This window comes from Sus scrofa, chromosome 1, assembly GCF_000003025.6.
Source record: "Sus scrofa isolate TJ Tabasco breed Duroc chromosome 1, Sscrofa11.1, whole genome shotgun sequence".
NCBI classification, from domain to species: Eukaryota; Metazoa; Chordata; class Mammalia; order Artiodactyla; family Suidae; genus Sus; species Sus scrofa.
In genome coordinates, this window is record NC_010443.5 from 251,913,845 (window position 1) to 251,940,631 (window position 26,787).

Here is a 26,787-nt window from a genome sequence, read left to right on the forward strand (position 1 = left end):
CCACTGAGCGAGGCCAGGAATCGAACCTGCATCTTCATGGATACTAGTCAGATTCGTTTCCACGGAGCCGTGACAGGAACCTGCAGAACATGAGATTTGTCGCTTATTTACTTGCCCCTTCACCCATTTCCTTACAGGCACTGGGTATGAATTACCGTAGCATCCCTCCATATAGTTCAAAATGGATATATACAATACAATTTACAAGTAAAAAAGCTACATAGGCTCACGCGTCTGCACTAGATTCCTAGAGAAATAACCAATGAATATAAGAATGGGAAATATCCTGAACCAACCATAGGCACCACAGAGGGATACCAGCTATTGTGGGAAGTTCCAGAAACATATACTGGAAAGAATCAATATGGGAGGTTGGAGAACATTTAAGGCTCAACTTTCCCTTCATAGAAAACTGCAATTACACGGGGCCCCAATAGACTCGCAATGATACTCCTTGTTCAGAGGGACAAGAGCTGCAGCGAACCAAGCCAGAGAGCATTAGGGTACATTTAAAATATACTCAAGTCCTTAGAAGGGGTTCCTGGCTCCAACCAAGCAAGTAATCTCTGGCTGTATTTACTTCTAATTTACATGTGGCCATAATGACTAGCCCAGAAAATATGTGGGGGAAAAACACTACCAGCTGGCTTCTGATATGGGCAACCATGCCAAGTGACAATGATCTTGCTAATTACTGAGTGTCACACCAAATGCCTGGAAAAAAAGGAGCTGGTTCTGAGGCCAATGTTCCCTTTGATTACTTCTGGAGCTGAAGCTGGCTGCTTCCCTAGGCCTCATAAGAAGATGAATTTCTAATGGGCAAATTTTTCTACTCTAAACTCAACCTTTTTCCTTCATCTGGACTTTAGTCAAACAGTGACTTATTTCAGCCTCTTGAGAGAATACAGGGCAATACCTGATACTGAGTATGCATACCTTCTTCTAAGACAAATCCAAATCTACCAGGCAAATGGAAACTATTATGAGGCTCAAGAGAAGGGAAGACTCTAGAATCAGAGCAAATATTTACTTAAGAAATAGGTATACCTATTTATACATAGGTATACTAGGTAACTTTAGAAAGATACAAGATCAGAAATGAGTCAGCCTTAACAAAAGACTTAATGATTTATAAACTTGAATGAAGGTAGTTGATAAGGTAGAAAACAGCAGAAAATGGTATTAGTGAAACAGAAGATAAACCAGAGCTCAGGGTGGGACCTACATAGGTAAAAATGTCAAAGTGCCCATCCCCAAATAGAACAGATGAACAAAAAGTACTAAAAGAGGAAAGAAGTCATCAATGCTCAAACCAGAAATGGATAAAATTTATCCTCAAAATGTTACATAAATAGAGCCATTGAGGTCAAGTAGGAAAATATTTCAGATTTGAAATTTGTGTATCCTTTTTCAGAGAGTTCTACAATCTGGCAGAAATCAAACAGGAAAAAAACTTTCAATCTCAAACCTGGATGAACATGATGATGCGACAGACGAAGGTAAGAGCTATGGCTTATCTTTCTCAGTATTTACCTATTCCCCTGCCAGAGCTAAATAACATCTGAAGCCAGCCTTATATCTAAAGCCTGAGATTGGAAGCTTCTTCTCTGGAATCTAAGATGGAAAGACCTTAACAATGGTAACATCAGGAAGAAGATACTGCACCCACTGAAACAAAAACAGGAAACTTGAAAAACAAGCAGTGGACGCACAGTGGGTTAATGATCTAGACTGTCTCAATGGAGGCATGGGTTCAATCCCTGGCCCAGTGCAATGGGTTAAGGATCCAGCACTGCCACTGCTCTGGCTTGGATTCAGTCCCTGGCCCGGGAACTTCCACATGCCACAGGTGCAGGTGGAAAAGAAAAACACACACACACACTGGAAATACAGAAAATAGAACAGTAAGAATGAGAAAAGTAGTGGATGAGTCCAAGAGATCTAATAGCCAAATAAAAGCAATTCTGGAACAAAAAAACAAAGGAAATTTGGGGGAGGGTAATCAAACAACTAACTGAAAACATTTCCTAAAGGGACACATCCTAAGTTTGTTGACTTTAAAGGTCCTAAGACCCTCATGTCCACCTGTACTGATTTTAATATGCCCATGTTAAGCACATCATCAAGATTTTTTTTAAAAAATACCAGATTTTTGGGGAGTTCCCTTCGGGGCTCAGCGGTTAACAAACCCACTTAGGATCCATGAGGATGCGGGTTCACTCAGTGGGTTAAGGATCCAGCACTGCTATGAGCTATGGTGTAGGTTGCAGATGTGGCTCAGATCCCACGTTGCTGTGGCTGAGGCATAGGTCGGCAGCTGTAGCTCTGATTAGACCCCTAGCCTGGGAACTTCTATATATGCCTCAGGTGCAGCCCTAAAAAAGCAAAAAAAAAGACACAGATTTTTAAAAATTCCTGTAACCGATCCTGACAGAAAAGTGATGGGGGGAGCTCGTAAACAAAGGACTAGGGATCAGAAAGTCTTTGCATTTCTCAACAGCAATCTAGAAGCTGGAAGACAATGAACAATGAGCAAAGCGATTTACAATCGACCATCCCATTCCAGGGTATTCTTTGGCAAAACAGGTGGAAACCAATCAAAAAGAAGGCATGAGATACCGGAACAGGAGTTCAAATTAGGAGAAAACTAAAGGGAATTCTTGGCCTAACTGTGAAAGGACATTGCTGAATGACAGGTAAGAAGACTCGCAAAGTAGGTATGACAAAATAACTGTCTGTCTGGGTATGTTGAGAGATTTCCAGAATGGACAGAGTTTGAGACAGAATGAGCATGCAGAATCCTAAGCACACAGAATAGAATAGTAAGCACACAGAAAAATCAAGCAAACAACATAGGAAGACTAATGAAAATTGAAAGGAGAACAAAGAATTTGCAGAAGACGGAAAGGACGCGTAGACTCTGCGATGGCTCCACGGCGAACATTCACGAGATCATCGTAACATTAACAATGAACAACGGCCCGAACAAAATCATGACCCAACCCTGTTAGGATGAAAAGGAACAGGAGGGGAGTACGTATTCAGCACATCTTGTAAGCGGTTAAGGCTATAAATTCTTGAAATTGACAGATCAAAAAATACAAGTAACAATCTAAGTGACACAATGCACACACCCAATGAAACAGCTAAACTAGATGAACACGGTAGCTACGAAGAAGGTCCAGTGGCAGAGAGGGAGAAAAGAACTCCTTTTTCTTAGCAAATCTCATATAGCTATATGACACTCTAAATTACAACACGGAGAACTTAGATTTAAAAAAAAAAAAAAAAACATACTACTCCTAAAACTAGTGGCCCTTCTGTCTGTATTTCAAGTGACAACAGACAGAAGGGCCACTATAGAAAACCAAGTTGATGCCAAGGAAGATGAGCTTTAAAAAAAAAAAAAAAAAATCACACATGCTTATAAAATAATAATAGCTATTAGAATGATTAGAAATTATGGCTGTTGGAGTTGCTGTTGTGGCTCAATAGGTTAAGAACCCGACTTTGTCTCCGTGAGGATGCGGATTTAATTCCTTGCCTTGCTCAGTGGGTTAAGGATCCAGTATTGCTGTAAGCTGTCGCATAGATCGCAGATGGGGCTCGTATCCAGTGTTGCTGTACTGTGGCACAGGCCAGCAGCTGCAGCTCCAATTCAACCCCTAGCCTGGGAACTTCCATGTGCCACAGGTGCAGCCATAAAAAGAAAAAAAAATTATGGCTGTGAGGCACAGAAAATAGAGAATCAATATAAGAATAATTGGCACACCCAGAAAAAGCCAATGGAACAGACACTATTTAACAATAAAAGTAAACTTTTTTTAAAAGACGTTAAGTTCTTAGTCTTAAAGAGCTCACTACAGTACAAGCAACCAAAAAAAAAATAGACAAATGCACTAAATTGAAATTTAAAATGTCTGTGCAAAAATAAATAAATAAAACACACAAGAGTGAAAAGTCAATCCACAAAATGGGATAAAATATTAGCAAATCAGGAGTTCCCTTTGTGGCTTAATGGTTAACGAACCCTACCAGGATCCATGAGGATGTGGGTTCCATTCCTGGCCTCATTCAGTGGGTTAAGGATCTGGCATAGCCATGAGCTGTGATTTAGGCTGCAGAAGCAGCATGGATCCAGCATTGCTGTGGCTGTGGCACAGGCCAGCAGCTACAGCTCCAATTCGACCCTTAGCCTGGAAACCTCCATATGCCTTGGGTGTGGCCCTAAAATAGCAAAAAAAAAAAAAATCTGCAAATCATATATCTAAAAAAAGAGGTGATATCCAGACTATATAAAGAAACTCAGTAGCAACAAAATCAAACAACCCAACTTAAAAATAAATAAAATTAATAAATAAAAATAAACAAAAAGACCTGGATAGACATTTCTCAAAGAAGGTATTCAAATAGCCAAAAAGCACATCAGAAGATAGTCAACATCGATAAATCATTAGGGAAATGAAAATCAACACCACAATGAGATACACCTCACATCCATGAGAACAGCTGTTTAACAAAAGAGTCAAGGATGTGGAGAATTTGGTCCCTTTATGTACTGCTAGTAGGAATGATCAGCTGCTACAGAAATCAGACTTGCCACTCCTCAAAAAATTAAAAACAGAATTATCATACTATCCATCAATTCCACTTCTGGGTATATATCCAAAAGAACTGAAAGCGGGGTCTCAAAGAGTTATTTGTATACCCCTGTTCAGAGCAGTATTATTCAAAAAGACTGAAAGGGAGGAACAACCTAAATGTCCATGGACAAATGAATGGATAAACATAACGTAGTGTATACATACAGTGGAATAGTATGCAGCCTTAAAGAGGAAAGAAATGCTGGCACACACTACAACATGGATGAACCCTGAGGACATGGTGCTAAGTGAAATCAGCCAGTCACAAAAAGACAAATACTTTGTGATTCCACATGTATGAGGCACCTACTGCAGTCAAATTCACATAGACAGTATGCAGAACAGTGGTTACCAGGGAGGAGGAATGGGGAGTTGTTGTTTAATAGGTAGAGAGTTTCAGTTTTGCAAGAAGAAGAGGGTTCTGAAGATTTGTTTCATAGCAATGTGAATATACTGAGCACTACTGAACTTGAAAATGGTTAAGACAGTAAATTATGTCATTTATATGTTGCCATAATTAAAAGAAACAGCTCATTCCAAGAAAAACAGGAACTGTATGATCTACGACTGAGGCACAGGTTTGTTAAGTTACTAAACTTAGCAAATTTAATTAAAAGAATTATCATTAAAAAACTAAGGGGCTCAGTTATCAGAAGAAAATCAAATTAAAATAACGAGATACTAAAAAAATAAAAAAGAAGAAAAAAAAAAACAAAAAAAAAAACACCTAAGGAGGGGAATTCCCACTGTGGCTTAGTGGGTTAAGAACCTGACATAGTGTCCATGAGGATAAGGGTTTGATTCCTGGCCTCACTCAGTAGATTAAGGATCTGGTGCTGCTGCAAAGGGTAGCAGAGGCAGCTCAGATTCAGTGTTGCTGTGGCTGTGGCAGAGGTCACAGCTGCAACTCCGATTTAACCCCTAGCCTAGGAACTTCTATGTTCCGCAGGTACAGCCATAAAAAGATTAAAAAAAAAAAAAAAAAAAAAAACTAAGAGAGGAAAAAAAAATCAAATCACAAAAGGAAAAACTTACACTGGACAGTCATCAGCTTGACCACAGCAGATGACAAGACTTTGTCAAAAATATGGAATGACTCAAAAAGCACACTTTCAGCTAAGTTGTCATTTACTTGCAAAAGCAAGAACAAGGCACTTGTATTAAATATAGTCAGGATATAATTCACCCTGAAATCATGTGACAAATCAAAATAATGTGCTCAGGAGAGTCTAGGAACGACACCTGTGATAATTATGGTGACCCAAAAATGCAGCTATTACAACTATTAAAAGAAGCTATTTGGCTGAAAAGCATTTAACTCTAATCAATAGGGATGGAGCAGGATAGTTACACAGGTGGTTGGAGAAGACCCAACAAGGGGCCATAAGATAGAGAAACCTAGGGAACTTGGGGAGACCACTGCAAGTTAATAATTGCTCAAGAAAGCTATCAGACCAAGGCAGGACTGCTAGACTAGTGGAGGCAGGAGATATGCCTCAGGTCGTTGGGTAGGGGATGGGGTGAGGCCTGCATTCAGGTTCAGACCAAGGGCAGGAGTTGAAGGACCACCCTTCAGCTGATTTGAAAAAACACAATGACAGTCCTAGTTTGACCTTATAGGGTCAAATACTCTCTTACTAGATACCAAGAAGAAGGAGAAGGAGCTACTACTCAAAGAAAAGAGGAAGAGGCGGTATTTTCCCACGCCCACTCCCCTTAGATTATAAAACTGTAGCCCACCTAATCCTGAGGGCAGAGGCCCCTCGCCCGCCACTGGCCTCTCTCACAAGCATCCTATCTTAATAAATCTATTTCCCGCCTATCACTTTGTCTCTTGCTGAATTCTTTCTGCACTGAGGCACAAAGAACCTGAACCCCAGTTAAGCCCAGACACCAGGAGAGTGAAAAACCACGGGTTCAAGTCCCGATCTGGGTTTTGGCTAGGTTCAAGCCTTAAGTTTCATAATGAATGAAGATTGGAAAAAAAAAAAAAAAAAAAAAAAAGACCTCCAGGAAATCTCAAGAAAAAGGAAAAAATTCCTCACTTTTTGAGAGGCAGTCAACACTGTTCTCTTTCGAATGTGGATAAAACAGGAATTTCAGGCCAAATTTAAAGAACGAAAACAGGAAAAGGAAAAAATGGGTGACAAAGAATGGCAGCCATGCATGTTTTATCTGAGCATCCTATCCTTAGCACTGCATCCCATAAAACCAGGGAGGCAAATGGTCCAGCTGGGCCGGAGAAAGCTGTGATCATTTTCAGAGTCCATTTGCTTCACACGCAGATTGAGAACAACAAAGGTAGGACAGCCCTTGAGAGGCCAAATGATTTCCTCATGCTTTGCTTTAAAACACCACCGTCTACCTCTGGTGGCAGAAACTTCTTCAAAGGATCAGGCCCAAGTTCTTGCTTCAGTATACTCACTGAAGACAATCTATTTCATGCTCTTAAATCATTCCTTTTCCACATTATATAGGATCAGTTTTTCCATTTGCTTCTCCAGCTCTCCAATCGGACCTTTTTTTGCTACAGTTGGCCTGAAAGTCTACCGCTCTTTCCATATGGCTCTCAGCTGATGCATTCAAAGGAAGGAATACTGCTGGCCCTTCCAGCTCACACTGCTCGAGGGAAAGAAACACTCGCACCACAGTCACACTGCTTTACATGTATTTTTAATGGTTCAGAGTTCAGTATGCTACAGATGGAAGAAAGTGGCTAAAACTATTTAAAGAAAACTCATTGTCCTGATGTCAAAGACTGTATGACTGGCATACAGTTTTCCCTTTTGGAAAGTGTTCCTGCTGGGGAAAGATGCTATCCTGAAATATGTCAAAATAACCAGGAATTTGTAAAGCAAAATTTTCGGTAAAGTCTCAGAACAGCTGTCCCCACGAGGGCCAAGGACGTCTTGGCCATACTCCATTTGAGTTTTAAGCTCAAGCTAGTTTGTGCTATACTTCTTAGAAAATGTGAACATTTTGAAGCTTAGGAATAATGGGTCAGATATCGGGCAGAAGGAGAAACACACCCTTAAAGTTTAAAAAAAGAAAAGAAAAATGAACTCGTTGAATGTCCTCAATCATAAAGGGAGAGAGCAAAGGAGTTCCCATTCTGGCTCAGCAATAAGGAAACCCACTAGGATCCATGATGACCTGGGCTCAATCCCTGGCCTGGCTCAGTGGCTTAAGGATCCAGCACTGCTATGAGCTGTGCTGTAGGTTGCAGATGCTGCTCAGATCTGCCATTGCTGTGGCGTAGGCCAGCAGCTGCAGCTCCGCTAGGACCCCTGGCCTGAGAACTTCTATATGCTGCACCTGCAGCCCTAAAAAATAAAAAATTTTAACAATTAAAAATTTTTTTAAATAAAATAAAAACAGGAGTTCCCGTTGTGGCTCAGTGGTTAACGAATCCGACTAGGAACCATGAGGTTGCGGGTTCGATCCCTGGCCTTGCTCAGTGGGTTAGGGATCCGGCATTACTATGAGCTGTGATGTAGGTCGCAGACACGGCTCAGAACCTGCGCTGCTGTGGCTCTGGCGTAGGCCGGTGGCTACAGCTCCAATGAGACCCCTAGCCTGGGAACCTCCATATGCCACAGGAGTGGCCCTAGAAAAGGCAAAAAGACCAATAAATAAATAAATAAATAAATAAAATAAAAGACAAAGCGAGAGAACAAGAAGATGAGATGAGGACAAAGGAAGAGAAGTCAACTCAAAAGACCTAGAAAATCCTCTCGGAAGACAGGACAACCAAAAGAATTACTCTTTGAATAAGAGATAGACTTACTACCCAGTTTCTTTCCATTGCCCAAGACCCATGGTGTCTCAACTCCTGATCTTTTTAGTATCTCCAAGCCTTCACCTCACCAAGCCATTTGCCTAAGAACCCAGACCCGTGCAAAGACTAACAGTAATCAAAAGTTCCAACCTAGAAAGTAAATATCCTGAAGCATAGGGTGGATACATTTCAATGGAGGAATGTTTCTGGAGGGAGCCTGTGAACCGGGCTGCAGTGTTTGCAGTCTACAGGTTTCAGGAGAAGATTACAACCTCTATAACCAACACTCAGGCTGAGCTAGACTCTTTCAACCTGAGCCCATGAAGGAGTTTGGGGGCAACACTTCTAAAAGCAAGTGCATGTTCTACCAGCAGAAGTAACTGCCAAATGGCTTAGAAGAGACGGACGGGGAGGGGAATGGAAAGAGGGGAAGAAGAGGGGAAAAATGGGACGGAGGGCAAAGTGTCAAAACAGCTGGCCGGAGCAGAAAAGTCTATGGCTGGGGTAAGAAAAGTATTCAGCCCAGAATAACAGCTGGTGACAGCGGGATTCTGCTGACAGAGGCATCTTCCACTACTGGAGATGTCCAGGAGCTTAAACTTCAAGTGCCTTTGAGAAAATAAGTCAAAATCAATTCTGAGGGCCTGAATTGAAGAAGCATGATTGAAAACGACCACAACATAAAAAGGCTATACCTGAAAGATGGTTTTCTGATGTGTTTTCCAAAATGTAACAAAATGAGGCACTCAAGTTTATTTCTGGTGCAAAATGTTTACAACCTTTCTTGAATACAATCTGGAGGTGTGTGTGTACGTGTGTACGGTTTGCATCAAGATCCTAAAAAGTAAACTTCATTAGGGGATACACAATTCTACAACTAGGAATTTATGCTTTGGAAAGAATTAAGGACAAACATTTTGCTACAAGGGGGCATAAAGCAATATCATATATGACTAGAAAATTTTACAAACTAATAATACAGCATTTGTCAACTGAGTTTGTTTTTTGTTTGTGTGTCTGTTTGTTGTTTAGGGCTGCAGGTGCAGCATATGGAGGTTCCCAGGCTAGGGGTTAAATCAGAGATGCAGCTGCTGGCCTAGAGCACAGACACAACCTCGCCAGATCTGAGCCACATCTGAGACCTATACCACCGCTTGCAGAAATGGCAGATCCTTAGCCCGCTGAGTGGGGCAAGGGATTGAACCAGCATCCTCATGAATACCAGTCGGGTTCGTTTCCGCTGAGCCATGATGGGAATTCCTATCAGGTGAGTTGCTAAAACAATGTTTACATGCAATTTAGTTTTATACAGCCAATAAAAATTAAACTATTGAAATCATGTAACTATATACTTTCCCGTTTGAGAAACATATACATAAAGAAAGACTGTACATATGTGTGTGTGTGTGTGTGTTGTGCTCTGAGGTGGAATGGGCATTTTTAATTTTCTACAGAAGAATAGTGTACAGGACTAAGAGTAACAGGGACCAGATAACATATGCCACAGCCACAGCAATGTGGGATCCAAGCCACGTCTGCGACCCACACCACAGCTCATGGCAATGCTGGATCCTTAACTCACAGAGTGAGGCCAGGAATCAAACTCTCAGTTCTCAGGAATACTAATCAAGTGCATTACCACTGAGCCACAAGGGGAACTCCTAAATTGTATGTTTTAAATATGTGCAGTTTATGTATGTCCTCAATGAAAAATATTACTAGAAAGCCTAAGTCGTGTAATAAAGAAGAAATGCTATTTTATAGAGTATTTTTTTTTTTTTTGTCTTTTTTGTTGCTATTTCTTGGGCTGCTCCCGCGGCACATGGAGGTTCCCAGGCTAGGGGTTGAATCGGAGCTGTAGCCACCGGCCTACGCCAGAGCCACAGCAACGCGGGATCCGAGCCGCGTCTGCAACCTACACCACAGCTCACAGCAACGCCGGATCGTTAACCCACTGAGCAAGGGCAGGGACCGAACCCGCAACCTCATGGTTCCTAGTCGGATTCGTTAACCACTGCGCCACGACGGGAACTCCTATAGAGTTTTTAAATACAGTATTTAAAGAACATTTTCCTTGAATGGAAAACACCGGCTTACAGGAAAATCTGAGCTGTCTCAAACATATGATTTTATATATAAAATGTTACATTATATATTACCATATACATATATAAAATCGTGTGTTTGTAACAACGCCAGGGCAGCCCAATGCAGAGCATCAGAGGCTAAATGAGGTGAGGAGGATGTCTGGTGGGGAGTCAGCCAAAAGCACGTATCAAAGCCTGAAATGTAAGGAAGCATCCAGAAGAGGGGGAGAGAGAGGCAGATACTCACGGTTTTTAATAGCTGTGGAAATAAAAATAGAGGCTTAAGCGTGTGTGTGGTGGAGTGTGTGTGTGTGTGTGTGTGTGTGTGTGTGTGTGTGTGTGTCTGTACACAACTCAGAGGCCTGGGAGTAGTGACACCCCAATAACTATGATTCGCCTAGCCCTTAGGTCCTGGGCTCTAAGCACCACTCTCTACTGAAAAGCCCCAGGCTTTCTGGAGAAATGTGAGTCCAGAGCTGGGTTCAGGGAAGTACACCATAACTTGGAACATCTTCTTGTGCCAGAAAGATCTACAGCACTCAAGAGTGATGAAGACATGTTAAAAGAATAAGGAAATTAGCTTGAAGGGCCCCTCCCTGGCCTAAAATGGATAATGTTGTGCTTCAAAATAAATGACCGAGCAGATTGATAGACAGCCCTTTGAATAAACCAGGAATCTAGGAGTTGGTCTTAATATAAATAAACCAGTAAAAGTTTGCTAAGAAACAGGGCATTTGCCTAGACTCAAATATTTCCCACAAATCCTCATTCCTTACAAAGAAAAATAGTATCTCTACAGTGGAAAGGTCTGGCAGGTACTGTGTTAATCAAGGAATCAAAGTAAACATCACCAGGAATTAGGACAAATATACATTACGTGCCACCTGATAGGATGTGCTGAGAAAAATACAGCGTTACCTCTGTGATGTTCCTGCCAAAGTTTCAGAATCTGAGTTTAGTCAAAAGGAAGCATGGATGAAATCCAAACTGAGGGACATTCTATAAAATAACTGTCCTATGAGCATTCAAAGACCAAGGTCATAAAAGAAAAAACCAAGACTGAAACAACACGGAGACACTGACACACATTAAAGGAGACTAACAGACATGACCAACTAGTCCAGATTCTGAACTGGATCCTTCACTATAAAGGGTATTATGGAGACAACTGGGGAAAACCATGGCTTTGAAAATTAGCTGATGATAGTTTGATGATGATGCTAATTTCTGAAATCCAATGATTGTTTTGGACCATGTAGAGGGAAGGTCCTTGTGTTTAGGAAATACATTATAAACATCTTGAGGGTGGTTAAGGAATCCTATCAGTTAAGGAATTCATTCTTAACTGACTGTGCATTTTCGTACTTGTACTGGATACTTTTTTGTAAGTTTGAGAAAGGAGGAGGAGTGGGGAGCAGGAAGCCAGGATCAAGGACAAGAGGAGAAGAAGCCCCATCCTCTCAAATAAAATGTGTTTCATCAGGAGACAGTGCTCATGTGTCACCATGAACCAAAAGAATCAACATGCCCAAGAAGAAACTGCATTTTTTTTTCCAAAAAGTTGTTTTAATCTGGTTAGAAGTTACTGTTACAAATGACATGACTACCCCAGACACACATGTGCCTAATTTTAGAGAAGACAGGAAAAGAAATCTCAGACAAATGGCAGAGGAGAAGAGGCATGTTGCCAAAACGTCAAATAGGTCTTTTGAAAAAGGAGAAGTCTGGATCCCAAACAGCATCACTCCACCCAATTTTGCTGTATTTTCAATAGCTAGCGACATATTAGCATATCGGAGACGCACATTTACATTCAATGCAAGACAAAGAGGGCAGGTACCCCACAAATGGCATCCTAAGAACATCTTAGGATGTTCTTCTGTTTCCAGGATGTGGGGAAAATGTGACGAGGTACCATGTTCTTTGAGGAGGGTGGATTATGAAATTTCTTCTACCAACTGGTGAGCATAATCGCTTCCAGATGTTGTTTGGCCCACAACGTGCTATTCAAAAATATGAAAGTTTTGTTTACTTTCGGAGTTCAAGAGCCAAATAAGAAACGAGTTTCCTTCATGAACGTCTCATTAAACCAGAGATAAGAGCTTTCAGAAACAAAATCAGCGTACGGTCTAAGTCTAGACTGAAGACATCCTGCTCCTAGTTTGGGGGGAGGGGACTCAGATCTGTTAAATACAACCCCAGTATCTAACCCACCGCGGGAAAAACGAGGCATTTCATTTTATTCCCTTTCCCACTACAATGTTCATCGCTCTTCCTCAGTGAGGTCCCTCTTGACAGGGTGGGTCTCTTGCAAACAGTGGGATTCGTATTGGGCTAGAGGATGCGCTGGTCCCATCTAAGCTGAGGATACGTAAATGCTGTCGTTTTCCTGAGGATGCACATACCGTGCTTTTGGCACCTTAGGAAATCAGGAAGGCAAGGCTGGCCTTGTTCCCTGATGGAACAATGCTGTGAGTAACATTTCCAACATGAATCACGCTTGTTGAGGAAATCAGCAATGTGAAGCAAAGGGAATTAAAGGACTCTATTCACATATGACGCTGATAACAAATAACCAAAAAGGAGCCCTTCCCTCCCCTCCCAAACTTGCGTGGTGTTCGAAACACCTGTTTTCCTTTTATGAAAGGGTTTTACGTGTAACAGTGGACATCTCTTGAAATGATGGGTGACACTGCTTATCACCAAAGCAGCAGAAAATGGAAAGGAAAAGAAGCCTTTTTTTTTTTTTATAAACTGTGAAGAGATAATAAAACCACAAAGTAGCCACAAAGCCCCTCTGCCCGAGATGTGACCTAGAAACCAATTGGAGACCTGAAACAGTGGTGAGGTGCCACTTGAGAGACCTCTAGCCATCCAACCATCAGCCCGAAAGATACTGTCCTGCATGTCTAAAAAAATTACAGGAAAAACCCAAATATGAAGAGAATGAAGTGTCATACAGAAACTCGTATGAAAGGAATTATACAGTCATTCCAAAGAGCAGAAAGGCACTATAACATGAAAAGGGAATTCTGATATAAAGGGACTCAGGGGAAAAAAAAAAAAAAAAAAACTTTTTTTTTTTTTTTGGTCTTTTGTCCTTTTAGGGCCACACCTATGGCATATGGAGGTTCCCAGGCTAGGGGCCAAATCGGAGCTGTAGCCACCAGCCTACCCCACAGCCACAGCAATGCCAGATTCGAGCCACATCTGCGACCTACAGCACAGCTCACAGCAATGCCGGATCCTTAACCCACTGAGCCAGGCCAGGGATCGAAACCGAAACCTCGTGGTTCCTAGTCAGATTTGTTTCCGCTGCACCATGACGGGAACTCCAAAAAAATGTTTTGATAAACTGACATTACCTAAAAAATCTGAGAGGTGAAGAAATAACCAGACTCAGTGGCAGCAGTTTCTGCCTGACCAACACTTTCTTAGGGCTTGAAAAGGAGAGTGTGCTGTAGGGCCAGAGCGAGCATGATGGCTGTTTTAGGGCAAGACAGGGAAATAAAATGAACTGCTAACATATCTATAAATCTTTTGGGTTCCACGACATCTTCATGTCACACTACGGTAGTTCTGGGTTCTGAGAAACTCGATGGAGGGTGTTTGGCCCATGGCAGAAAAAGTGAGTCCACAGGGCAAAGAGCAAGGTCACCTTGAACCACGCCAGTTTCTCTGACGGGTGGTTGTGGAGGTGACTGGGAATGCCAGGCAAGGACTCAACTCGTCTCCTGGGGCCTGATGGTTTCGTTTTAGAGCCCGACCTCAGATCCGTGTTACATCAACTCTTCTAGGGTGGAGTTCAGAGCACCACACGGATTTCTTTTGGCCCCGATCCTGCACTGCAGCTGTTTGTACTTATTTGAGGTATGGTGTATTTTGAAACAAAGTGAGCCAGATTTCCCCTACTGCCTATGTCAGTGGCTGGTACTGGGAACCATTAACTCTTTCACAGCCAGGCGACTGGTGATGGCAGTACACCCATCGCACGGAAGAGACATAAGGAAATGTGGCCCAGAACTAGGAAAGGAGCTCCAAACAAGAAGCTCGTTTCAAAGCAAAGGCAGTTATTCCATCAATTACTTTGTTTCTGGACCTTATCTATCTCCAAACAAGTTTCAGCCAGGTTACAACTAGTTACAAAAGAACAAGAGGCATGACTACAAATGACTGTATGCCAACAAATTGGATAATCTAGAAGAAATGGATAAATTCCTAAAAACATTCAACCTACCAAGACAGAATCATGAACAGAAACACTGAACAGACCAATAATGAGTAAGGAGATTTTTTCAAAAGTAGACAAAATTCTCCCATAAGGAAAGACTAAGACCAGAAGGTTTCACTGGTGAATTCTACCAAACATTTCAAGACAATACCAATCTTTCTCAAACTCTGAAAATACCAATCTTTCTCAAACTCTGAAAAAATTGTAGAGAAGAAAACACCCCAAATCTCATTTTACAAGGTTAGCATTACCCTGATACCAAAGCCAAAGAAGGACACTACACGAAAACTACAGGATTCTCAATTCTAGCAAGCCAAATTCAACAACACATTAAAAAGATCAAACACCACAATCAGGTAGGATTTACCTCTGGGATACAAGAATGGGTCAACATGAGAAAATTAATCACTATGATATATAACATTAATAGAATACAGGATAAAAATTATACAATGCTTGGAATTTTTTCCACTGTGGCTCGGCAGGTTAAGAAACCGACTAGTATCCATGAGGATGTGAGTTCAATCCCTGGCCTTGCTCAGTGGGTTAAGGATCCGGCATTGCTGTGAGCTGTGGTGCAGGTCGCAGATGCAGCTTGGATCTGGTGTTGCTATGGCTATGGCATAGGTCAGCAGCTGCAGCTCTGATATGACACCTAGCCTAGGAACTTGCATATGCCACAGGTACAACCCTTAAAAGCAAAAAGAAAAAGAAAAAAGAAAAAAGAAATACTATCCTCTCAGTAGATATAGAAAAGCATTTGTCAAAATTCAACATACGTGCATGATAAAAACTCAAACTGGGTAGAGAAGGAATGTACCTCAACCTATATATGACAGACAGACAGCTGACATCATACTCAGTGATAAAAGGCTGAAATCTTTCCCACTAAGTTCAGGAACAAGACAAGGATGACCACTCTACCACTCCTATTCAACACAGATAAGTCCTAACCAGAGCAATAAGGCAATAAAAATAAAAGACATCCAAAGAGACAGCAAACAATTAAATAGTTGTCTGCTTGCAGACTATATAATCTTATATATAGAAAAGCCTAACGATTCCATCAAAAAAAAAAAACTGTTAGGAGTAATAAACTCATTCAGTAAAGTTGCAAGATAGAAAAATCAACATTAAAAAAATCAGTTGTGGGAGTTGCTATTGTGGCTCAGCAGGTTAAGGACCTGACATTGTCTTTGTGAAGATGCGGGTTCAATCCCTGACCTCGCTCAGTGGGTTAAGGATCCAGTGTTGCTGTAAGATGCAGAGGAGGTTGCAAATGCAGCTCGGATCCAGTGTTGCTGTGGCTGTGGTATAGGCCACAGAAGCAGCTCCATTTTAACCCTTGGCCAGGAACTTCCATGTGCCACAGATGAGGCCATAAAAAGAAAAAAAAAAGGGGGGGGGGAATCAGTTGTGTTTTTATACTCCAAAAATGAACATCTGAAAAATAAAGAAAATCCCACTTACAGTAGCATCTAAAACAAATTCTTAGGAATAAATTTAACAAAGGAGGTGAAAGAGCTATACTTTTGAAAACTACAAGACATTTGATGAGAAAAATTGAAGACAAAAAAACAGAAAGATAATTTGTGCTCATGGATCAGAAAAATTAATGTCAGAGTTCCCATTGTGGCTCAGTGGAAATGAGTCTGACTAGCACCCACGAGGTTGCAGGTTCGATCCCTGGCCTTTCTCAGCAGGTTAAGGATTTGGCGTTGCCGTGAGCTGTGGTTAGGCCAGCAGCTACAGCTTCGATTCAACCCCTAGCCTGGGAAGCTCCACATGCCATGGTGCAGCCCTAAAAAGAAAAAAAAAAAAGGAAGAAAAAGAAAACTTAATGTTGTTACAGCATCCAAACCACCCAAGCTATAGATTCAATGCAATTCCAATCAAAAGCCCAGTGGCATTTTTCACAGAAACAGAACAGGATTTCCTGTAGTGGCTGTGCAGGTTAAGAACCTAACACCGTCTCTGTGAGGATGTGGGTTCAATCCCTGGCCTCACTCAGTGGGTTAAGGATCCAATGTTGCTGTAAGCTGTGGTGTAGATCACAGACATGGCTTGGATTCCACATTGCTGTGGCATAGGCTGGCAGCTGCAGCTCCAATCTGACCCCTAGCTCGGGCACTTCCATATGCAGGTGTGGCCATAAAAGAAAAGAAAGACGTAGAACAAACAGTCTTAAATTGATATGGAACCCACAAAAGACCTCATACAGCCAAAGCATTTCTGAGAAGGAACAATAAACCTGGAAACATCACCATTCCTAATTTGAAGCATCCTTACACAAAGCTATAATAATCAAAACAGCTGGGGAGAGAGCACAAGATGGCAGAGTAAGAGTACAAAGTGCCATCGTCCCCTACAAACACATCAAAAATAAATCTGTATGTGGAACAATCCTCACTGAAACCTGGAAACCGGCAGAAGGACTCCTGTACAACCAAAGCTGTAAGAAAGATACACAAGCAATCAGGTAGGAAGGGAAGAAAAGCAATCAGGATGGGACCTGTGCCCCTGGGAAGGGACTCAGAGAAAAAGGGAGATTACACAAGTGGACATCTGCCCTGGGGAGTGAGTGGGTCAAGCCACAGACTGGGCAGCCTGGGCATCCCAGTTCTGGGGTCCTGTGCAAAGAAGACAAGCCCCCTTGGCTAGCTGGAAGACCACGGAGTCAGACAGAGAGGCTGGAGAAGCCTAGACTCCACTCATAAGAAGCATGCATGAGCCCTGATCGCCCAGAGGCAGGACAGAGAGAGGTCTGCTCTAGGAGCTGCCAGGCTTCCCATGACCATCTGGCTGAGCATCTCAGTCCAAGCCAAAGGAACACTCCATCCCCATTCACTCCACACCACAGTGTGGCACTGGATCTACAGCAGCCAGTATCAAGGGCAAGGCTCAACTGTGGGATGGAGAGACAACTCAGACTTGGGAAGGAGTCCAGATGGAGCGGTGGAGGCCATCATTGCCACGTATTTATGCAGCGCTCCAGACGCTGCCCAGATCTCGGATGATGGCCCCCCCCAACAGCTGACCCTCCAACACTCCTTGAGGATCCACACAGGTTCCTGCCAGCCATGCAGAGAGTTCCACAACAGGGCAGGGGTGACAGAAGAAAGGGGAAATGATTGGGTGTGAGAGACAAAGGGGAGTCGCACCTGAGGCTACATCTGAGCAGAGCCCCAGCCATCCACAGAGGCTGTGCACTGGACCCCTGTCTACCTGCAGGCCTCATTTCAGCACTCTCCCCTTCTGGGGCAAATTCCTAGTGCAAGAAGAAGGGAAAATAGACACTTAAAGGGAAAAAAGGGATCATGAGCTCAAACCTCAGGGCTTCTGCCCCAGCAAGGTGGGATTGGACCTCACCCATGATAGGGTGGTGACAGCCTCCTGAGCAGAGAGGAAGACCCACCTCACACCTGGATCCAACTCTAGCCCCTCCCATCTTCAGCCCCACCCCCTAGCAAGGTGACAGCTGCCTGCACACCCTGAGGAAAAACAGGACTGGAGTCCATTTCAAATCCAGGGCTCTCACCCAAGGCACTGGCCAAACGCCATCTGTATAGGGATTCTCCCACATAAGAACACCCCTTTTCAAGACCACAATAGGTAACTGTCTTCCCTAAATTCACAGAGAGAGATAGAGTTAGACAAAATGAAAAGACAGAGGACCTGCCCAATTGAAAGAGCAAAAGAAAAGACCTGAAAAATAATGAAACAGATATAATTTCCCAGATAATGAATTCGAAACACTGGTAATAAAAATGTTAACTGGATTATGAAAAAGAATTGATCTGAACACAGAACATTTGAACAAGGAATGAGAAAGTATGAAAAAGACCAAGTCAGAAATGAATACTTCAACAGCTGAAATCAAAAAAAACACACTATAAGGAATGAATAGCCGATACAGAAGAATGTATAAGTGACCTAAAAGATGGAATAATGGAAACCACCCAATCAGAACAGCAGAAAGGACAACAATTTTTTTTTTAATGGAAGCAATGTAGGAGCTCTGCGGGATAACATTAAGGGTTCCAACATTCCCATTAGAGGGGTTCCAGGAAAAGAAGAGGGCAGGAGATCAAAAACGTATTTGAGGAAATTATGGCTGGAAACTTTCCAAACCTAAAGAAGGAAACAGATATCCAGGTACAGGAAACACAAAGAGTCTGCTGCAGGTGCGACCACTCAAAAAAAAAAAAAAAAAAAAAAAAAAGTCCATCAATAGTAGACCTACCCTCAAAGGAAAAGAGAAAATCCCAAGAGAAGAGGCAAATAAATACACAGTAAGGATTGAGAATCAACCACATAAATAAGCCAGTACATAAATTAAAAAACAGAAAGCTAGAAAAGCAACTGTAATTGCAATAAACAGTAAAGGGATGAGCATTAAGACATAAAATAGGACATCAAAACCACAAAAATGTTGGGGGGGTTAGTAAAAAATGTAGATCTCTTAGGAAGTATTTGAACTTAAGTGACTACCAGTATAAAACAACTAGATATAATTACAGGTTAATGTATATGAACCCCGTGGTAATCACAAATCAAAAACCTACCCTAGATACACAAAATCCAAAAAAGAAGAAACACAAACGTACTACGAAAACATTTTTAATTCTTTTTTCTTCCTTTGTGGTCTGTTCATTTGTTTTCATGCAAACAGAAATGACAAGAAAGCAGGGGTAACAAAACTCCTATCAAATAATATAGACTTTAAAACAAAGGCTATAACAAAAGACAAAGAAGGTCATTATATGATGAAGGGATCAGTACAAGGAGAGAGTACTACACTCGTTAACATATATGCACCCAATGCAAAAGCATCTAAATAGCTTTTATATAGCAAATATTAACAGACATAAAGGGAGAAACTGACAATACAACAAAATAGGTGACAATATCCCACTTACATCAACAGAGAGATCATCCAGTCAGAAAAGCAGCAAGGCAACAGTGGAAATCAAAAAACAGCGTGGTACTGGCACAAAACACATAGATCAATGGAACAGAGGAGAGCCTACAGGTAAACCCATTAATCCAAGACAAAAGAGGCAAGAATACACAATGGAGAAAAGATACTCTCTTCAGTAACTGGTGCTGGGGAAACTGAACAGCTATAGGTAAAACAATGAAATTAGAACATTTCCTCACACCATATACAAAAATAAAATCAAAATGGACTAAAGATCTAAATATAATACCTGAAACCACAAATCACCTAGAGGAGAACACAGGCAGAATATTCTTTGACATAAACCATAGCAACAATTTTTGGATCCATTTCCTAAGAAAAAAAAAAAAAAAAAACAGCAAAAATAAACAAATGAGAAATTTAAATATTTGGTACAGCAAAGGAAATCACTGACAAAACAAAAAGACAACCTATAGAACAGGAGAAAATATATACAAGTGATATGACGGATAACTGTTTAAAATCCAAAATATATAAACAGCTTATACAACTCAAGGTCAAAAAAGCAAATAACCACATCAGAAAATGGGCAGAATGGAATTCCTGCTGTGGCACAATGGGATTGGTGATATCTCTGGAGCACCGGGAGGCAGGCTGAATCCCCAGCCTGGCACAGTGGGTTAAGGAGTTGATGTTGCCCCAGCTTCAGCATAGGTTACAACTGAAGCTCAGATATGATCCCTGTCCCGGGAGCACCATATGCTGTGGGATGGCCACAAAAGAAAGGAAAAAAATGGGCAGAAGACCTGAAGAGACATTTTTCCAAAGACCACATACAGATGGCTAACAGGTACATGGCAAGATGCTCAACATCATTAATTATTAGAGAAATGCAAATGAAAACGAGTTATCATCCCACACCTGTCAGAATGGCTATCATCAAAACACAAATAACAAATGTTGGTAATGAAAACGGAACTCCTGTACACTGCTGGTGGGAGTGCAAATTGGTATAGGCCACTATGAAAAATACTAACAACAGAACGACCACATGATCCAGCAATTTCACTCCCAGGTTTTTAATGTGGAAAAAATGAAAACATTAATTTGAAAAGACACATGCACCCCAGTGTTCATAGCAATGCTATTTCTAAGTCATGGAAGCAACCAAAGGCCCATCAACAGATAAATAGGTAAAGAAAAATATTTGTAACTGAAATGACATTTACATTTAATATGTGTATACATACAATGGAATATTACTCAGCCATAATAAAGAATTAAAATCTGCCATTTGCAGCAATGTGGATGGACCTATAGAATATTATGCTTAGTGAAATAAGGCAAAGAAAAATAGTGTATCTCACTTACACATGGAATCTAAAAATAATACAAACGTATGTAAATGTAAAACAAATTCATGGATACAAGAAACGAATTGAAAATAAACTAGTGAATACCAAAAGAGAGAGGGGAGGGGAAAGGGAAAATTAGGAATACAGGACTAAGAGATATAAACTATTATGTATAAAATCGCCCAGAGAATACAGCCAGTATCTTGTTAAAACTTTTAATGGGGTATAATCTGTAAAATTACTGAATGACTATGCCGTACACCTGAACATAATACAATGCTGTAAATCAACTATAGTTCAATTACATTTTTTGTTTTTATTTTTTTATTTATTTTTATTTTTATTTATTTAATTATTTTTTTGCTTTTTAGAGCCGTATCTGCAGCATATGGAAATTCCCAGGCTAGGGGTCAAATTGGAGCTACAGCTGCCGGCCTACACCACAGCCACAGCAATGCAGGATCTGAGCGACATCTGCAACCTACACCACAGCTCACAGCAACACAGGATCCTTAACCCACTGAGCAAGGCCAGGGATCGAACCTGCGTCCTATTGGATGCTAGTCAGATTCGTTAACCACTGAGCCATGATGGGAACTCCCAACTACAGTTCAGTGTTTAAAAAAGAGTATGGTACTGGCATAAACACAGACACAAAGACAATTGGAAGAGAATCAATACCAGAAATAATCCCACACATATATGGTCAATTAACATTTGACAAGGGAGCCAACAGGGATAGAATACTCTCTTCCGTAAGTGATGTTGGGAAAACTGGGTATCCATGTGCATAAGAAAGAAAATGGACTCCTGTCTTACACCATCTTCAAAAATAAATCTGAAAAAGACTGAAGATTTAAATGTAAGACCCTCAAACTATAAAACTAATAGAAAAAAACATAGGGAAGACATTTCTAGACATTGGTCATGGCAAACATATTTTGAATGTAACACCAAAAGCACAAATAATAAAAGCAAAAAACAAGTAGGACTACCATCAGACTAAAAACTTTTGTACATCAAATTAAACAATCAACAAAATAAAAAGGCAGTCTACCAAATGGGAGAAAAAATTGCAAATCATCTATCCAGTAAGGGTTTAAACAGACAAAATACATAAGGAACTCACACATCCACAGCAAAACAACAAACAATCCAATTTTAAAATGGGCAAAGGATTTGAACAGACATTTTTCCATAGCAGACAGACAAATGGCCAACAGATATATGAAAAAATATTCCTCATGAATACCAGACAGTACAAATCAAACCACAATGATGTATCAGCTCATATCTGTTAGAGTAACTTTCATCAAAAAAAAGACAAGTGTTGGCAACATCATTGCAGAAAAACCAACCCTCGTACACTGTTGATGGGAATGTAAATTGGTTCAACCACTATAGAACACAGTAGGAAGTTTCCTCAAAAAATTGAAACTAGGACTATCATATGATCCACCAATCCTGCTTCCGAGTATATATCCAAAGGAAATAAAATCACTATCTCCAAGAGATAACCACATCTCCCTGTTCCTTGCAGCATTATTTACAAAATCCAAGATGTGGAAACAACCAAGTATTATATCAATGGATGAATGGATAAATAAATTATGGTATATATACATAATACATACAAAATGGACTAACATTCAGCCATAAAAGAGAAAGAAATACTGCCATCGGCTATAACATAGATGAACCTAGAATGTACTATGCACTGGGAAATGTCAGAGAGAGTAAGACAAAATACTACACAATCGCACTTAGATGTGAAATCTAAAAAAGCAAGCTCACAAAAATAGTAGAACACTAGTTGCCAGTGGCTACAGGATGGGAGAAATGGGGAGATATTGGTCAAAGGCTACAAACTTTCAGCTCTGAGTGAGTTTGGGGATCTAACGTGCAGCATGGTGAGAGTAATTAAGATACTTGCAAGTTGTTGAGAGTAGATCTTAAACGTTATCACCACTCCTAAAAAACCATAAGTTTTTGAGATGATGGATGTGGTTATCAATTTGCAATATATACATGATTCTGATCATGATTCTGATCAGAATCATCAATATATCATGATTCTGATCATCTGTTGGCCATATGACTGGGCCAACACATCTGAGGTTTCTTACATTCATTTCCTGTTCATGAGCTTAAGATCACACCATAGCTCTACGGGAAAGGCAATATCTAACTTATACGGAGGGTTTTGGTTTTGGCTTTGGTTTTTTGTCTTCTGAGTTTACACGATATGTCAATAATATCTCAATAAAATAGGGAGGAACTGAAACAGGCAGAGGAAATAGATAAAATTTCAAAACTGTATGCAATTTTACTCTGAGCTCTCTGTCAACCAAAGAAAGAGGTCAGAAGGAGAAAGACAAATACCCTATGATATCACATATAAGGAATCTCAAACATGACACAAATCAACATATCTATGAAACAAACTCATAGAGAATAGACTTGTGGTTGCCAAGTGGAAGGGGGTTGGGGGGGGGAGGATTGGGAGTTTAGGATTAGCAGAGGCAAACGATTATATATAAAATGGATAAGCCACAAGGTTCTACTGTATAGCACAGGGAACTATATTCAATATCCTGTAATAAACTATAATGGAAAAGAATATAGTATAACTGAGTCACTGTGCTGTGCAGCAGAAATTAACATTGTAAATCACCTATACATCAATAAAAAAAATTTAAAAAAAAGAAAAAGAGTTACACAATAACTATTAGGACAGAGAAACTATTCTTTTCTAATTACTAGTAGAGCTACCATACAATACAAAATATTAATATGATTATTAATAGACATATTAATATGAAATATTAATGATTATTTCTTCTTCAGTCAATTCTCAGTGAAAGCTGAAAATAAAAAATCCGTGCTCCTCAGAGGGCATTTCACACATCAACTGAAAAAAACCTACACAAAAACACTTCTCCTCATCCACTCCTCCAAGCTTTTGATATAGAATCCAGGCTTCTGTATTTTCACCCTAACTCTAACCCTAACTCCTTAAGAAATATTCTGGGAGTTCCCGTGGTGGCTCAGTGGTTAACAAATCTGACTAGGAACCATAAGGTTGTGGGTTTGATCCCTGGCCTTGCTCAGTGGATTAAGGATCCGGCATTGCTATGAGCTGTGGTGTAGGTCGCAGATGTGGCTCGCATCCCGTGTTGCTGTGGCTCTGGTGTAGGCCGGCGGCTACAGCTCCGATTGGACCCCTAGCCTGGGAACCTCCATATGCTGCCGGAGCAGCCCTAGAAAAGGCAAAAAGACAAAAAAAAAAAAGAAAAAAAAAAAGATAAGAAAGAAAGAAAGATTCTGAAGCAACCTCTGATTACATGCTATTGTCTTTTATTAGAGTTCTATAAATCTAGAATTCCCTGGAAGTTTTATTTGAACATCAGTGCTTGGGCTCCACCCCCTGAGTCTCAATCAGGTGCTGTGGTAGGTCTGGGATGGGTTCAAGAACTTGCACTTACTAACAGGTTCTCAAGTGATGCCGGTGCTGCCAGTTCTGGGACCACACCTCGAGAACCACTCACTGGAATGTCCATTTATTAAACCTGATGCCTCATGTGGCCTTTGATAGAACTGGAATGCAGATAATTCAAGAACAAAGTCTCTGATAAGTATATGAAGTATAAGTGGTCAGTGCTGTTAACTAAAAGCCGGCTTCATGTGCTTTTGATACCAGGTATCTGGAATTTTCTCTAGCAAATAAAATAGAGTGAAATCAAAATTGAGGGTCATTTCACCTATTCAATGATGAGGATAGACAGAAATTTTCTCAGGAAGGAGCTGATGAATTATGCAATAAAGATTTTAAGTGAAACTCCAAGGAAAAGATCTGAGGGCAGGTGTTACCATGCATGAGCCTTGGACACTTCTTTAAAAACACACTTACTGAAGCTGCAAAGAACATGCTATTTTTAAGCAGGACTTGATCCCAGTGTGTATCCATAAGGATAAGAGAACGACAATGAGTACCCACCACATCATCACATGAATTCACTCGTGGAGTGAAGCTACTGATTGCCAGCTATCTGAAGGGTGAAAAGGGTGTCTGCCAAAAGCAACAGGTTTAGTTTTGACAAAGTCCACTGCAAACTCTCCTTTAGAAAAGGACTGGACCAACACGTCTGAGATTTTTTATATTCGTTTCCTGTTCATGAGCTTAAGATCACACTATAGGTCTACTGGAAAGGCAATATCTAACTCATATGGAGGGCTTTGGTTTTGGTTTTGGTTTTGTTTTTTTGTCTTTGTTAGGGCCACATATGGAATATGGAAGTTCCCAGGCTAGGAGTCGAATCAGAGCTGCAGCTGCTGGCCTACACACCACAGCTACAGCCAGACCAGATCCCAGCCATATCTGCGGCCTACACCACAGCTGGTGGGAACATCGGATCCTTTAACCCACTGAGCAAGGCCAGGGATCAAACCCTCATCCTCATGGATACTAGTGGGATTCTTAACCCGCTAAGCCACAACATGAACTCCAGAGGGGTCTTTTAAAGCTATTAAACTATAAATTTAAAAGACGTCAGAGGGATGTGGACACATAGGTTGTATATCATTTGGAAATATAATTTGATCAAAAGGTACTTCCTCTACACTGCCTGATTCTCAGGGTGGCTGTGTCAATCTTCTTAAGAAACATGAACATCTAAAATCTTTGAGGTCAATCAGTTCAACTCAGCGGCATTTCCTTAGGATCAAAAGCTATGATTAAATAACTCATATGTAAGTTCCCATAAATGGACTTCGGAATAAAGATGACATCAGCCCACATCCCTGATATGTCCCCACTCAATTTCCAGTTAAAATACACAGAAAGACAAAAAGGCAAAAACTCAAAATGGCTCTGAAACCAAGAATAGCAACCAGCCTGGGAATAACATATATTAAGAACAGTGTAATAGCTCTAAGTGCAGTGAAGATGGAGCTGAATGAAAAGCCACCAGTGTCCAGGGAAGGCTTTGCTTGCTGAAAAAGAACAGGAAGAAGTAAGTTAGAAGGTTCAGACTCCCCGACTCTATGTCATGTTCCAGGAAGGCGGGTGGGGACCAAAGAGCAACAGGGACCAGCTCCTTACCATGCAGCTCTGCTTTTCGAAAAGACCAGACAGGAATCCATTTACCCCCTTTCTCCCATCACTTTCACAAGTTCTGTGCTAAAAGGGTTTTCATAAATCAGTATGCATAATCAATAATCCACTGGCTAGTTCGTGGCCTCCTAAACATGGGAAAACAGAAATCCAGTTTGATCTGGGTACAGGAAGAATTCTAACAGGAGCATTTTCCTTGTCACTAGCCAAGCCTCTTAGCATTGATGTGTAACGCAAGAAGAATGGGCCCCCCTTGGATTGGGGAGACTTCTTTGGGAATCGGGGCCAGCGTTTTCTCCTCTTTCAGCAATCAAGGTGCAAAGTCTTGGGGGTGATCAGAGGGATGGTCCTTGTCACTGCACAAGGACATGTGGCCGAGTGGGAGAGGCAGGGCTGGAATCTAGCAGGCGCTGGACCACGTGCCCAGCTGGCACCTCAGTGTGGAGCTGGGTCTGCTCAGAAGCAGCAGCTTTCTGAAACCAGTTAGAAGCTCCACTGCTAGGAACTGAGGGATGGCTTTAACTCCCAAGTCAAGGCCTTTACTGTCCAATATGATAGTCACTTGCCATCCGTGGACAGCGCAAAAACAGCACATTTCACCTCTGCAAAAAATTTCTATTGGATAGTGTTGGCATACTGTCCACAAAACCTGTGAAGTG

General features: G+C 41.1%; 1 protein-coding gene across 6 annotated transcripts in view; it reads right to left on the bottom strand.

Moving 5' to 3' along the window:
- LPAR1 (lysophosphatidic acid receptor 1) overlaps window positions 1–26,787 on the bottom strand; it is a 168,246-nt gene that overhangs the window by 102,262 nt on the left and 39,197 nt on the right. Inside the window, exon 1 of one of the 6 annotated variants that reach the window (XM_021069240.1) lies at window positions 19,950–20,013. The gene's annotated coding sequence lies outside the window, so the exon portion shown is untranslated. 6 annotated transcript variants of the gene reach the window in all.